The sequence below is a fragment of the Heterodontus francisci genome, unplaced genomic scaffold, assembly GCF_036365525.1.
Source record: "Heterodontus francisci isolate sHetFra1 unplaced genomic scaffold, sHetFra1.hap1 HAP1_SCAFFOLD_93, whole genome shotgun sequence".
Classification (NCBI taxonomy): domain Eukaryota; kingdom Metazoa; phylum Chordata; class Chondrichthyes; order Heterodontiformes; family Heterodontidae; genus Heterodontus; species Heterodontus francisci.
In genome coordinates this window covers 6,755,368-6,771,320 of record NW_027140438.1, presented here as the reverse complement: position 1 = coordinate 6,771,320, position 15,953 = coordinate 6,755,368, and positions in this window count along the sequence as shown.

Below are 15,953 nucleotides of genomic sequence, written 5' to 3'. Positions count from 1 at the left end.
TTCTGTAACAGCCTCCAGTCCCACACTGCTCACTATCTCTGTAACGTTCTGCAGAATCTACAGCCCTCCTTATCTCTGTAACTTCACCTAGTCCTATAAGCATCCCTGTCTCTGAAACCTCGGCCAGAAGTAAACTCAGCCTATCTCTGCAGTCCAATCCAGCCCTGTCTCTGTAGACTTTCATGCAGCCCTACAATTCCTTCAAGATCTCTGTGACCATCTAGTTAAGACCATTTTCGTCCCTGATTTACATCGCTCCACAATTGGCGGTCGTGTCTTCAGTTGCTGACGCCCTGAGCTCTGGAATTCCTATCTTAAGCTTCCCCGCCAACATACCCTGCAATACTTTTCAAATGTCTGCATCGTTTATTTATTTATTTATTAATTTATTTTGCCCTAATGCGGCCATTAAAACGGTTGACTCCTTTTGAAGGCTGGAGGATGCTCCAGAGATAGGGAAGTTTTTTGTGGCTGGACAGGTTACAGAGACAGGGAGGGTTGAGTGGCTGCAGGAGTTTACAGAGATAGGGAGGTTCTCAGGGGCTGGAGGATTATGCATAGCTGGGAAGGCGTTGGAAGAGTTTACAGAGATTCAGAGAGCTGCAGGGTCTGGTGGAGGTTATCGGGTTATGACGGTTATAGGTCTTGGAGTAGGTAGAGATTCATGAGGGTTTAGGGGCTGGTGGAGCCTACAGAGATAGGGAGGTTTGTAGGGGCTGGAGGAGTTTTCAGAAGTAGTGAGGGTTGTCGGGGCTACTGGAGATTACAGGGATAGTAAGGTTTGTGGAAACTTGAGGAGGTTACAGATACGGGGAAGCCTTGTAGGGATTAAAGGATGTTCCAGCAATAGGGAGGTTTGTATTATCTAGAGGATGTTACCAAGACAGGGATCAGCTGTAGGGACTGGAGGAGGTCAGAGACATAGTCAGGGTTAGCGGTTTCAGACGTTATTGAAGCGATAGGGAGGTTTACCGAGGCTGTTTCATCTGACAGAGGTAGGATTATTTTTTCAGGGCTGATGAGATTACAGAAATCGAGATGGATGTAGCGTCTGGAGGAGGTTACAGAGAAAGGGAGGGCTTTAGGGGGCTGGAGGATCTTACAGAAATTGGTAGGATTGGAGGGGTTTCAGGAATTTGCAGAGATATGGAGAGTGTAGGGGCTGGAGTAGTTTTCAGAGATATTGAGAGTTGTCGGATCTGGAGGGAATTCCAGAGCTCAGGGCCTCAGCAAATTACAGAGATAGGTAGCGTTTCAGGGTTGGAGGATATTACAGACATAGGGAGCACTGTGGAAGTGGAAGAGATTACTGCGATAGGGAGAGTTGTAGTAGTGGAGGAGATTGCAGGCATAGGGAGGGTTGTTGGAGTGAATTGATTTACAGAGGTAGGAAGGGCTGCAGCGTAGGTTTTGATTAAAGATTTTCAGATATAAAAGGAATTGATAAGAATTGTGTGGACATTAGCCTTTTCCTGCTGGTGTTAGATTCAAGGGCAAACCTTTAAAGCAGAAGGCAGGCCATTGATGGTGGAAGACAGGAAACAGTGCATCGCATTGAGAATATTGCTTGAGTGGAACTCTCTCCCATGAAATAAAATCAGGAAATGCTGGAGCCTAATAAATAATTTTAAACCTGTGGTAGGTAGATTTTTCCCCACCAAGTGGATTGAGGAATATGAACTCTCAGGTGGATTATGGAGTTCAGATTCAGATCTGCCATGATGTGACTGAGTGGCACTTCATACTTGAGGGCTGAACGGCCTCCAGCTAATTATACGTATATCAGTAGCAAGAACATTAAACTGAGCTGATTAGATCCCGTTATTACGTGCAAGGAATGATGAACAATCATTTTTTTGTAAGTACTTGCAGCCTCACAGTAGATTTTTCTGCTACCTACGATTATTGCATTAACGCCAACATCCTCTCCTCCTCATTTCCCCTCATTCTCTTCTCAGCAGCAGTTTTTTCCACGAGAAGTCAGTTCCTACTGCCACAAGACTCACTCTGGATTGTGTGTGTGGGTGTGGGGGGGGGGGGGAGGGTAGGGTGGGGGTGCGTGCATGTGTATTTATGTGTGTGTGGTTGTGTGTGTGTCTTTGTGAGTGTTTGTGTGTGTGAATGTGAGTGTGCTTTGATTTTATTCTTTAATGGGCTGAGGCGTGGCTAGCTAGACCAGCATTTACTGCCGGTGTCTAACTGCTCGTGAGAATGACATGGTGAGTTTTAATTAGTATGTGTGTGTGTGTGTGTTTGAGATGGTGTTTATGAATGTGACTGCGCGTTTGTACTTGTGTGTATGTCACATTGAGCGGGGTTTGAGGTAAATGTGTAACCCATGTGGCTCCAAAAATATTATTAGTTTTAAAACTTTCAGTTTTCTGTCATTCATTGGGAATGGTCAGTATTTTATTCTGGCCCATTTGAAGTTCACTTGTTGCCTTTTTTTTGTCTTTGCCTCTCACAAAGATGGCGGCCGCTGATGGACAACAAGACAGGCTACGGCCGTTATTGTTGGCAAAGCGAATCCGGGAAGAGACAGGGTTGAGCCAAAGTTATCCGTCTTCTCCAACAGCGCCAGGAGGAATTTGTGGCTTTCTAGCTGCAGCAAGCAGATTGTTTTATTTGATTAAAATAGTTATGAAAGAAAATATGTTACATTTCTTTCTGGCAATTCCTCAGACTCCCTCATCCAAGTGGCCCAGTTTACACCTGAGAAAAAAAAGACAGTTTGTTGGCAGGTTATTCTACCATGGAGAGCTGTACAACTGAGCCAGATCCTGGAACTCACTCAAAGGTAGCATCTGTGGGAGCTCCATTGCCGGGGGAAGAGCAGCAAGTTGAAGCCAGAAGGCTGGGCATTATCTTCTCAAGGGGCAATTAAGGATCGGTAATTAATGCCATAGTTGCAAATGGGAAGCACATGCTGTGAATCAATCTACACAGAAAATATTTTGAAAACAGCTTTATTCTTTCATGGAGTGGCGAATGACACTGCAGTATGTACTTATGATCTGAGAGTAAGTAAGTGTGGTTTATGAATGGGTTAATGTGCGATCTCAATCTAATAGTGCCACTGAATGTGAGCGGGAGGGTGAATAATGTCCATATTCTCCATTGTCTCAGCTCATCTACGGTGGAAACCATCAGCCATGACTTTGTTATCTAAAACTTGATAAATCAAATACTCTCCTTACTGGCCTCCCTATTTTCACTCTCCATAAAGTTCAGTATATCCAACTCCCTGCTGTCCCATCTCTTAACTAGGATTAGGTCCCGTTCACCCACATCCTTCGTGTTTGCTGACCGACATTCGACCCTGGTACAACAACATGATTTTTAAAAAAAGAAATATTCATCCTTGTGTTCAGATCCTTCCATGACCTCATCCCCATCTCTGTAACCTCCTCAGGCTCTTCACCCCTCCCTATTTCTGTATCCTGCACATGCCCCAGCAATACTCCCCAACTGTAGCACCTCCTGCAACCCCTATTACAGTCGCTATTGCTGAAACCTCGTCCAGCCCTGCAACCCGCCCTATCCTTTTCAGAAAGGAACCTGGGAAATACGATGTACTGATCCTTAACAGTATGACCTCAGTGATAATGACCAGTAGATCTGCCGTTGCCATAGCCACCAGGTAACGAGTTGTGCAGGGGGAGAGGCCGCATTTTCCCTGAGCCAGGATAACAATCGCGAGTAAATTAACTGGAAGGGAGAAAAGGGAATAATGACTGGAAATTAAGGATCAACATTTTACCGACAGTAAGGGCAGGTTTTTATCACTTCAAATAGGTGAGTTGCTGATGCGTCAGAGGTTAAAATTTTAAAAATCCCACAACCCACCTCTGACCCGTCCATTTCTGGTTTTAATGGAGCTGTGACAGGGGATGGGCAGACCCACGTTCCAAGGAGGCAGGTTAGCAATTGGAATATTTTACTGATGCTGGAAATTTCTGATTTTATGTGTTTGACAGGTTTAACTCTGGCCGGCCCGCTTTCCCTGTTATCATAGGGAACATTTGCATGTCATGTAAAAATAAAGCAAGGTTTGGCCATTCTAACCATCCCCCACCAGAACTGGACCCCGAACGGCGAGATTAGACCGCACTCCCGGAATTAGACCCGCACTTGCAGGATCAGAATTCCCTCCAGGATTGGACCCCTCTTCCTTGATCAGACCAGTCGTCGTCTCTTGGATAACATACTCTCCAGGACCCATCCTGCCCTGGCCTGAGATCACACTTCAGGATACGAGTCCCATCCCCTGCTTTCAGGATTGGGAACCCAGTGATCGGACATTTCAAGACACTCTCTCGCTCTCGTGTTAGCCTTTGGAGACCCCAATGTCAGGGAGCTCTTCCCATACCCCGGGGTCAGTATTTGGACAGCACTGATCCTAAGATCTGGTCGAAACTTCTTCCTACCCAATTGGAAGCAAAGCCTGTTAGTGTGACATCAGGCGGGGTACCTGTCAAGGATTAAAAAGTTAGTGCGTGCAGTTAAAACTCAGGAACACCTATCCCCACGTATGTCATTCATTCTTTAATATCTATACCAAAGTAAAAACAAAATATTGACACTGCTGTAAATCTGATTGAAAATAGGACAATGTTGAAGTGGAAAATGTGTTGTCATGCCACTAAGCTAGTAATCAAGAGGACCAAGCTAATGCCCCGGGGTCACGGATTCAAATCCCACCTTGGCAGTTGGTGGAATTTAGATTCAATATAATTAATAAAGTCAGCAAGTCAACAAAAGGCAGGAATTGAAAGTTAGTCTCAGTAATGGTGGTACTCGCATTTATATTGTCAAAACTTATCTGCTTCACTAATATCCTGTAGGGAAGGAAATCTGATATCCTTACTTGGCCTGGACTACCTTTAACTCCAGTCCAAGCACAATGTGGTTGACTCTTAGCTGCCCTCTGAACTGGTCTGGCAAATAACTCAGTTGTCGAGGGAAATAAGGGATAGCTAGCCAATACTGGCCTTACCAGCAGCACACACATCCCGTGGCAGAATTAAAGAAAACACTCAGCAGGGCAGACACCATCTGTGGATACAGCAAGGGTGTTAACGATTCAATCTGATTGGTTTTCTCCAGTACTGGGCGATATTAAAGATTAACAGTTTTAAAGCAATGATAGAGTCTGTGAAAAGTCTGGTATGGGGGGAACTAACAATGGGGAAGATCTGTGATCAGTTGCAGGGCAGGAATGATACAAAGACAAAAAAATATGGCGAATGGGACAAAGAAACAGGAGAGGATTAAAAAGTGGGTTGTTTAAATGGCTACAGCAGATTACAGAAGGAGGGTGGAACCTGGAAAATCTGGCAAAGACGAGCCTGGAAAAGTGACTCAGAATGGTGAGTAAACCCACCAGCTGTGTATGAATTGGGAAACCCTGCACCACATCCACTCTGACTGACTCTGGTGTAACCATCCCCCAGTAACAGCACAGGCTGTCCGAGAAAGTGGAAGCAATGTTTATTATCTGAATATTTTAATCTAAGTGTTGAACCCGAGATGCAATAAAACACCTATTCGAAATTGAGCTGCAATGAAAGAGGATAGGGGGTCAGCGGTTGAGAGGTCAGAGTGGAGTAGGATGTAAAATTAAAATGATAAGTGACTGGAAGCTCAGGGTTACATTTTGCAGACTGAATGGACGAGTCATGCAATGCAATCACCCAATCTGCATTTGCTCCTGTCCCAATGCCCAGCAGATTTCACCATGCGTACTGAATACGATTACTAAATGGAAAATAGTACAGCAAATTGTTTCTCTGGGAAGGATTGTTTGGGGCCCTGGATACCTCTCCTGCCCTTGCATGGAAATGTGACAGGGAAAATTACCTGACATTGTGGGTAATAGAGGAGTGGACCAGGGTGCAGGGAACAGGGTGGCAGAAAAGGAGCCAAATATATGTTTAGTGCTGGACTTAACCGGATATGGTGGAAATGTTGGAGGATGGTGTGTTCATTGTGGAGGCGAGTGGGGTGGAAAGTGTGGACAGGGGGAACATTATGATGGTTTTTGCTGAGAGGGGAATGGGTGAAGGCAGTAACACGGAAAATATGATAGACATGATGTAAGGTCTTGTTAACCACAGTGGCATAATCTTTGGATGACGGATAATGACGACATTTCTGAAGCACTGGTGTGAAGGGGCGCATCATCGGAACAGATGGAATAGAGATGGAGAAACTGGGAGAATGGCACGGAATCTTTCTAGGAAGTGGGGTGGATGAAAGATAATCAAGGTAGTTGTGGGAGTTGTCGGGATTAAAGTAGATAATCGTGTATAGCCAACCCATGAAATAGAGGCAGTATGGTCAAAGAAGGCAAGGGAAGTGTCAGAGATGGCCATGAGAAGCCCAAGGACGGATTATATTGAGAGAAAAAGTTGATGAAATTATCCAGTTCAAGGCAAAATAAGTAAAAAGCAGCAGCACAGTCAGCAAACTATCGGGAAAAAATGTAAAGGAAGGGAACAAAGAATGGTCCCCGTATTCTAAGCAAATGAAGCACTGCTTATCCCATACAGTCTTCCAGAGATATCGTTTGAGTGTGTAATATCCCATTGTTTACACCCGAGGTCCATATACAGGGAGCAGGGACAGGAATGGATGTTGCGGGTTCCGGGATTTAGATGTTTCACTAAGAACAGAGAAGATGGTAAGAGAGGGAGGGATGTGGCATTGTTAATCAAGGAAAGTATTACAGCGGCAGAAAGGACGTTTGAGGACTCGTCTACTGAGGTAGTCTGGACCGAGATTAGAAACAGGAGAGGAGAGGTCACCCAGTTGGGAGTTTTCTATAGACCTCCAAATAATTCCAGAGATCTAGAGGAAAGGATAGCAAAGATGATTCTTGACAGGAATGAAAGTAACAGGGTAGTGGTTATGGGGGACTTTAACTTTCCAAATATTGACTGGAAATACTATAGTTCGAGTACTTCAGATGGGTCTGTTTTTATCCAGTGTGTGCAGGAGGGTTTTCTGACACAGCATGTAGACAGGCCAAACAGGGGCGATGCCACATTGGATTTGGATCGGGATAATGAACACGGCCAGGTGTTAGATTTAGAAGTTGGTGAGCACTTTGGTGATAGTGATCACAATTCGGTTAGGTTTACCTTAGCGATGGGCAGGGACAGGCATATACCGCAGGGCAAGAATTATTGCTGGGGGAAAGGAACTTATGATAAGATTAGGCAAGATTTAGGATGCGTAGGATGGGGAAGGAAACTGCAGGGGATGGGCACAATCGAAATGTGGAGCTTATTCAAGGAGCAGCTACTGCGTGTCCTTGATAAGTATGTACCTGTCAGGCAGGGAGGAAGTTGTCGAGCGAGGGAGCCGTGGCTTACTAAAGAAGTTGAAGCGCTTGTCAAGTGGAAGAAGAAGGCTTATGTTAGGATGAGACGTGAAGGCTCAGTTAGGGCGCTTGAGAGTTACAAGCTAGCCAGGAAGGATCTAAAGGGAGAGATAAGAAGAGCAAGGAGAGGACACGAGAAGTCATTGGCGGATAGGATCAAAGAGAACCCTAAGGCTTTCTATCGGTATATCAGGAATAAAAGAATGACGAGTGATAGGTTAGGGCCAGTCAAGGATAGTAGTGGGAAGTTGTGTGTGGAATCGGAGGAGATAGGGGAAGTGTTAAATTAATATTTTTCGTCAGTATTTACAGTGGAGAAAGAAAATGTTGCCGACGAGAATACTGAGATACAGACTACTAGGCTAGTTGGGATTGAGGTTCACAAGGAGGAGGTGTTAGCAATTTTGGAAAGTATGAAAATAGATAAGTCCCCTGGGCCAGATGGGATTTATCCTAGGATTCTCTGGGAAGCCAGGGAGGAGTTTGCAGAGCCTTTGTCCTTGATTTTTATGTCGTCATTGTCGACAGGAATAGTGCCGGAAGACTGGAGGATAGCAAATGTTGTCCCCTTGTTCAAGAGGGGGAGTAGAGACAGCCCTGGTAATTATAGACCTGTGAGCCTTACTTCGGTTGTGGGTAAAATGTTGGAAAAGGTTATAAGAAATAGGATTTATAATCATCTTGAAAAGAATAAGTTCATTAGCGATAGTCAGCACGGTTTTGTGAAGGGTAGGTCGTGCCTCACAAACCTTATTGAGTTTTTTGACAAGGTGACCAAACAGGTGGATGAGGGTAAAGCCGTGGAAGTGGTCTATATGGATTTCAGTAAGGCGTTTGATAAGGTTCCCCACGGTAGGCTATTGCAGAAAATACAGAAGTATGGGATTGAAGGTGAATTAGTGCTTTGGATCAGAAATTGGCTAGCTGAAAGAAGACAGAGGGTGGTGGTTGATGGTAAATGTTCATCCTGGAATATAGTTTCTAGTGGTGTACCGCAAGGATCTGTTTTGGGGCCACTGCTGTTTGTCATTTTTATAAATGACCTGGATGAGGGTGTGGAAGGGTGGGTTAGTAAATTTGCGGATGACACGAAGGTCGGTGGAGTTGTGGATAGTGCCGAAGGATGTTGTAGGTTGCAGAGGGACATAGATAGGCTGCAGAGCTGGGCTGAGAGATGGCAAATGGAGTTTAATGCGGAAAAGTGTGAGGTGATTCACTTCGGAAGGAGTAACAGGATTGCAGAATACTGGGCTAATGGGAAGATTCTTGGTAGTGTAGATGAGCAGAGAGATCTTAGTGTCCAGGTACATAAATCCCTGAAAGTTGCCACCCAGGTTAATAGAGCTGTTAAGAAGGCATATGGTGTGTTCGCTTTTATTAGTAGGGGGGTCCAGTTTAGGAGCCACGAGGTCATGCTGCAGCTGTACAGAACTCTGGTGCAGCCGCACCTGGAGTATTGCGTGCAGTTCTGGTCACCGCATTATAGGAAGGATGTGGAAGCTTTGTAATAGGTGCAGAGGAGATTTACGAGGATGTTGCCTGGTATGGAGGAGGGAAGGTCTTACGAGGAAAGGCTGAGGGACTTGAGGTTGTTTTCGTTAGAGAGAAGGAGGAGGAGAGGTGACTTAATAGAGACATATAAGATAATCAGAGGGTTAGATAGGGTGGATAGTGAGAGTCTTTTTCCTCAGATGGTGATGGCAAACACGAGGGGACATAGCTTTAAGTTGAGGGGTGATAGATATCGGACAGATGTCAGAGGTAGTTTATTTACTCAGAGAGTAGTAGGGGCGTGGAACGCCCTGTCTGCAACAGTGGTAGACTCGCCAACTTTAAGGGCATTTAAGTGGTCATTGGATAGACATATGGATGAAAATGGAATAGTGTAGGTCAGATGGTATCACAGGTCGGCGCAACATCGAGGGCTGAAGGGCCTGTACTGCGCTGTAATGTTCTATGTTCTATATACCTATAATTTACAACAGGTTCCTGCGCAGGGGTCAGGATCACAAAACGGGGTTGGGTTTAATTCCCAGGCCAGAGTCACTGCCAAAGAATGGAATTCCAGTGGAAATGGTGAGAGAATGACACAAAACCAATCAGGAAATTAGGTTGGAATCAGACTCATTTTGCTGGAACCTGTTCTCCTCCCGAAGTCGTGATTTGTAGTGCAAGCTTGGAGAATCAAGGCAGAATCATTTCCCACAGAACCTGACACCAGGATTGCAGGTTCTGATTCTCCTGGGAGCTGGATAGGCCAAATGATACCTTCACACCCAGAGGCCAACTGAGGCCCTCGAGTGGTATATTAATGGGGCTACAGCTTCACAGGACTGGAACTAATATCCTCATAGGGAGATTGGACAGTGCTGCTGGAGAGGGTTTGAACAATCTTGTCAGTGGGATGGGAACCGAGGTATGGCTCAAATTGGAAGGATGCAGAGCTTAAAACAGGAGGTATAAAAGTAGACAGCAGCATTAGAAGGTAGGCGAAATAAAGGCAAGCCTCAACTAGGTTTAGAATGCAGAATAATATTAAGAAGACAAGGTTAAGAGCACTGTACCTGAATGCATGGAGCATTCGAAACAAGGTAGGTTATTTAAAGGCACAGATAGAGGTTAATGGGTATGATTTCATTGTCATGACGGAAACTTGACAGTAGCGTGACAAAGACTGGGAACTGAAGATTCAAAGAGATTCAACATTTAGAAAGGAAAGGAAGGCAGGAAAAGAAGGTGGTTTAGCGCTTATAATAAGGGATGGGATTAAAGCAAAAGTACGGGATGATCTCAGATTGTAAGAAAAAAATGTGTTGTTTGGGTGGAGCTACGAAACAGCAAGTGGCAGCAAACATTGGCAGGAGTTGCTGATCGGCCAACAAGCAGTAGTGACAGAGTGGGGCAATGTATTAATCAGGAGATTAGAAACATGTAGCATGTGTAATAGAGTGATTATGGGTGTTTTCAATCTGCAGATATACAGGGTAAATCTAATGAACACTAATGCTGTGGAGGACGAGACGTTGGAGTGTGAGGAATGGTTTTCTAGAGCAATATGTTGAGGAACAGACTAGAGAACAGGTTATTATAGATCAGTATTAGGTAACGAGAAAGGGCTAATTAATCATCTTGTTGGTAAAGATGCTTCCGGGATGAGTGACCATATATGATAGAATTTTACGTTATGTTTGAAAGTGAAGTAGTTCAACTTGAAGCCAGGGTGTTAATTTTGAACAAAGGAAATTATGAAGGTATGATTTACTATATAAACATCACTTTGTTTTAATCAACCGTCATTTTACTTTGTGTTGAAATAATTAGATTTGTTTTTTCTCTATATTTTGTCTGACAATGTGTGTTTTCTGTTTAATTAAAATTCCAAACAGAATTGATTTCGGACCATTTCTCTGTCGATACAAATACTGAGATATATTACTCCACATGCAATTACCAACACTGTTGCAGAGATTAAAACCATTGTTTATTAATGAAGAGTTTATGCAAAGGTCCTTTTGTAACCGCCTCACATTTTCATCTCCTATTAAAGAAGGTTTAGAATACATCGGGTGACCAATAACAAATCTGTCTCTTTAATCTGCATTTCTTGTAACTGCTTCCGCCACTGCCATATAGTTAATGTGGACAAATTGCTGCAGTTTATAAAGTCTGTGTTGATGTACAATGGAAATAACGTAAAATAATAATAACACATTTATTCAATGTTTTAGCTGGAATTTGTGCCTTTGTCAATATTAATGCCTATATTGTATTTCAAGTACGAAATGTGCACCAATTCCTCGATACAATATATTGTTGTTTTACTGTGCCACACTATCCCTGTGGATTCCGGAGTATGTTGGGAGAGCAGGAGAATCTGATCAGAAATTAAAGTGTTTTTGCACTTTAATTCTTAATATTTTAGTTATTCATCAGCAGAGCATAATCGTTACTCAGTCGGGAGAACGACATGGAGAGCGGACCTGTGTGAGAAGGGCAGCGGCGGTGGGAGATAAAAAGCGGCGGCAGAGAATCCCTTCTACCTCTCTCCACCTGTCAGAGCCGAGGTGTGACATCTCAGGAAAACAGGTAGGTGATTGGTGGGTATCTTGATGGTGTCTCTTTTGATTAGTCAAGTGGTTTAAATCAAGAAATTATTACAGCTGAAGAGTACAGGTAAGAAATTTACTTTTATAATATTTAACATCCAAATTAATTAATTAAATAGAATAGAAATGGCTGGGAAGGCAATGTGTTGCTGTTGCAGCTGTAGTATGTGGGAGTTGGTGGACGCTGGTGCGATCCACGGTGACCACATCTTCAGCAAGTCTTAGCTGCTCGAGGTACTTCCGACTCAGATTTGATGAGCTGGAGTCCGAGCTGCGGTCTGTGCGACCCATCAGGGAGGGGAAGAGTTACCTGGACACAGTATTTCAGGAGACAGTCACACTCTTAGATTAATTAAATCAAACTTGGACCATGGTCAGGGACATGAGGGTGTGACTGCGATTGAGGTAGGTATGCTAATCCCGAGTTTAGCTTTGGAGGAGACTTTGCCAGTCCCCTGTTTCATTAGGTAAGAGGTTCTTGTTCCCAGTGTGGACGAGGGCGCAGACTGCAGGGAGGATGAATGAACTGAGCACATCACAGTTGTTCGGAGCGCCATTCAAGTGAGGGGTGAGAAGAGAAATATAGTAGTAATAGGGGGTAGCATTGTTAGGGTAATAGATATGGTTCTCTGCAGCAAAGACAATGAGTCCTGAAGGCGGTGTTGTCTACCTGGTTCCAATGTTAAGGACATCTCTTCTGGGCTAGAGAGGAACTTAGAGTGGGAGGGGAAGGATCCAGTTGTTGTAATCCATTTAGGTACCGACGACATATGTAGGCCGAGGAAAGAGGTTCTGCTAATGAACTATGTGCAGCTCGGGGCTAAATTAAGAAACAGAACCACAAAGGTACCCGGATTACTACCTGAGCCACATGCACATTGGTATTATGAAAATAAGTTTAAAGAGGTAAACACGTGGCTCCAAGATTGCTGTGGGAGAAATAGGTTCTGATTCATGTGACAATGGCACCAGTACTGGTAAGGTGAGAGGTGTTCCGTTAGGATAGGCTTAATTTGAACCAATCTGGGACCAGTGTCCTGGCGAATCGTATAACTCGGATTGTAGATCGGACTTTAAAATTATTAGTTGGGGGGCGGAGGGGGGGTGGAGGTGGAGGGCGGGGAGGGTCGTGGTAGGGTTCAATTGAAGGGAAGTTTAAATAAGTCAAGGAAGAAGCGAGAGAGAAGAGCTGCAGGGTCATGAGGAAGTGATAAGTAATCAAAGTGTGACAGGAAGGGACAGAAAATATAAGCTGAAGCGTTAAGCTAAAATTAGAACCAGGATGAATAATAATGGTAAAAAGTCAAAGCTTAAGGCTTTTTATCTCAATGCAAACAGCATTTATATAAAGATAGACGATTTTATGGCACATATAGAAATAAATGAATATTACTTGATAGCTATTATAGAGACGTGGTTGTCGGGTGACCAAGACTAGGAGCTCAATATTCAAGAGTATTTGACGTTCTGGAAAAATCGGCAAAATGGAAAAGGAGGTGGAGTAGCTTTGTTAAAAAAAGAAGCTAATAGTACGGTGGTGAGCAGTGATATGGATGCAATTTTGGGTGGAAATAAGGAATAGCAAGGGTAAGACGTCACGAGTGGGGGGTCGTCTGTAGGCCCCTGAAGAGATGCCTCACTGGAGGACAAATTTTAAATCGGACACAATGGAGGCGTGTAAGAAGGGCGCTACAATTGTCATGGGTGATTTTAATCTGCAGACTGACTGGACAAATCAGATTGGCAGAGGTAAGATGGAGGACGAATTTATAGAGTGCATCAGGGATTGCTACTGAGAGCAATACGTTGCAGAACTTACCTGGGAATAGGCTATTTAAATCTAATAATGTGTAATGAGGTAGCATTAATAAGAGATATCATTGTTAAGGATCATCCGGGGGGAATGAGCACAACATGGAATAATCTCAAAATCAGTTTGAGAGAGAGCAACTCGGGTTTCAAACTAGTGACCTCAACTTAAACAAAGACAATTATGGAGGTATGAAGAAAGAGTTGTCTAAAGAGGGCTGGAAAAAAAAAGACTAAGGGGAATGTCAGTGGATGTGCAGTGGCAGACATTTAAACAGATATTTCATAATGCTCAGCATAAAAAAATATCCAGGTCAAAAAGAAGGACTTGATGAGAAGGATGAATGGCCGGTGGTCAACAAAGACGGTCAAGGAGAGCAGCCAATCAAAAACGAAGGCATACAAAGCAGCAAAAACTAAGGATAGGCCAGAGGATTTGGAATATTTTAGCAACAAGCAGTGGATGACTAAGAATCTGATAAAGAAGCAGAAAATCCATTATGAAAACAAATTGGCAGGAAATATAAAAACAAACAGCAAGAGCTTCCACGGTTATATAAAAAGAAAGAGAGTAGCTAAGGTGTGTGTGGGACCCTTGGAGGATGCGACTGGAGAGTTGATAACATAGCAGCATCCTTAAACACGGGTGAGGTCCCGGAGGACTGGAGAATTGCTAATGTTGTCCCCTTGTTTAAGAAGGGTAGCAGGGATAATCCAGGTAATTATAGACCGGTGAGCCTGACGTCAGTGGTAGGGAAGCTGCTGGATAAGATACTGAGGGATAGGATCTATTCCCATTTGGAAGAAAATGGGCTCATCAGTGATAGGCAACATGGTTTTGTGCAGGGAAGGTCATGTCTAACCAACTTAATAGAATTCTTTGAGGAAGTGACAAAGTTGATTGATGACGGAAGGGCTGTCGATGTCATATACATGGACTTCAGTAAGGCGTTTGATAAGGTTCCCCATGGCAGGCTGATGGAGAAAGTGAAGGCGCTTGGGGTCCAAGGTGTACTAGCTAGATGGATAAAGAACTGGCTGGGCAACAGGAGACAGAGAGTAGCAGTAGAAGGGAGTTTCTCAAAATGGAGACGTGTGACCAGTGGTGTTCCACAGGGATCCGTGCTGGGACCACTGTTGTTTGTGATATACATTAATGATTTGGAGGAAAGTATAGGTGGACTGATTAGCAAATTTGCAGACGACACTAAGATTGGTGGAGTAGCAGATAGTGAAGGGGACTGTCAGAGAATACAGCAGAATATAGATAGATTGGAGAGTTGGGCAGAGAAATGGCAGATGGAGTTCAATCAGGGCAAATGCGAGGTGATGCATTTTGGAAGATCCAATTCAAGAGTGAACTATACAGTAAATGGAAAAGTCCTGGGGAAAATTGATGTCCAGAGAGATTTGGGTGTTCAGGTCCACTGTTCCCTGAAGGTGGCAACGCAGGTAAATAGAGTGGTCAAGAAGGCATACGGCATGCTTTCCTTCATCGGACGGGGCATTGAGTACAAGAGTTGGCAGGTCATGTTACAGTTGTATAGGACTTTGGTTCGGCCACATTTGGAATACTGCGTACAGTTCTGGTCGCCACATTATCAAAAGGATGTGGATGCTTTGGAAAGGGTGCAGAGGAGGTTCACCAGGATGTTGCCTGGTATGGAGGGCGCTAGTTATGAAGAGAGGTTGAGTAGATTAGGATTATTTTCATTAGAAAGACGGAGGTTGAGGGGGGACCTGATTGAGGTGTACAAAATCCTGAGAGGTATAGACAGGGTGGATAGCAAGAAGGTTTTTCCCAAAGTGGGGGTTTCAATTACTAGAGGACACGAGTTCAAAGTGAAAGGGGAAAAGTTTAGGGGGGATATGCGTGGAAAGTTCTTTACGCAGAGGGTGGTGGGCACCTGGAACGCATTGCCAGCGGAGGTGGTAGATGCGGGTACGATGGAGTCTTTTAAGATGTATCTAGACAGATACATGAATGGGCAGGAAGAAAAGAGATACAGAAGCTGAGAAAATAGGCGACATGTTTAGAGAGAGGATCTGGATCGGCGCAGGCTTGGAGGGCCGAAATGCCTGTTCCTGTGCTGTAATTATCTTTGTTCTTTTGTTCTTTGTTCTTAACAGAGAACAGGGAAATGGCAGACAATTTAAACCAATATTTTGCATCGGTCTTCACGTTGGAGGACACTATAAGAATCCCACAGATATCGGATAAGCAAGGAGCTAATGGGAAGAAAGAATCACAAGGGCCCAGAGATGGAGAATCGCAGAAAAACAATTATTTTACTCTTCAGTAGACCTGGCAGTTTTATAATGCTTTGAATCACACTGGTTGTGTTTATCATTTACAGCCGAATTGCAGATATTCAGTACTTTTCCTCCAACATTGACCCTCACTTTATCACAAATAAAACATCAATGATGCTGCAGATTGTCAGTTCCTGAACCAACACATGTATTTACGCAGCGACCCAGATTAAATTCAGACAGGGGCTGAAGAACGCAGTGAATTAATGTCTCAATCTCATTGTTAAATTAGTGAAATCATCGAAAGAGCAGAAGGTTTCGAAGATTGGAACTAAATCCCATTCATATTCCATTCCCTACCCTCCATGCATGACCAAAAGCATATTTTATATTCACAGCAA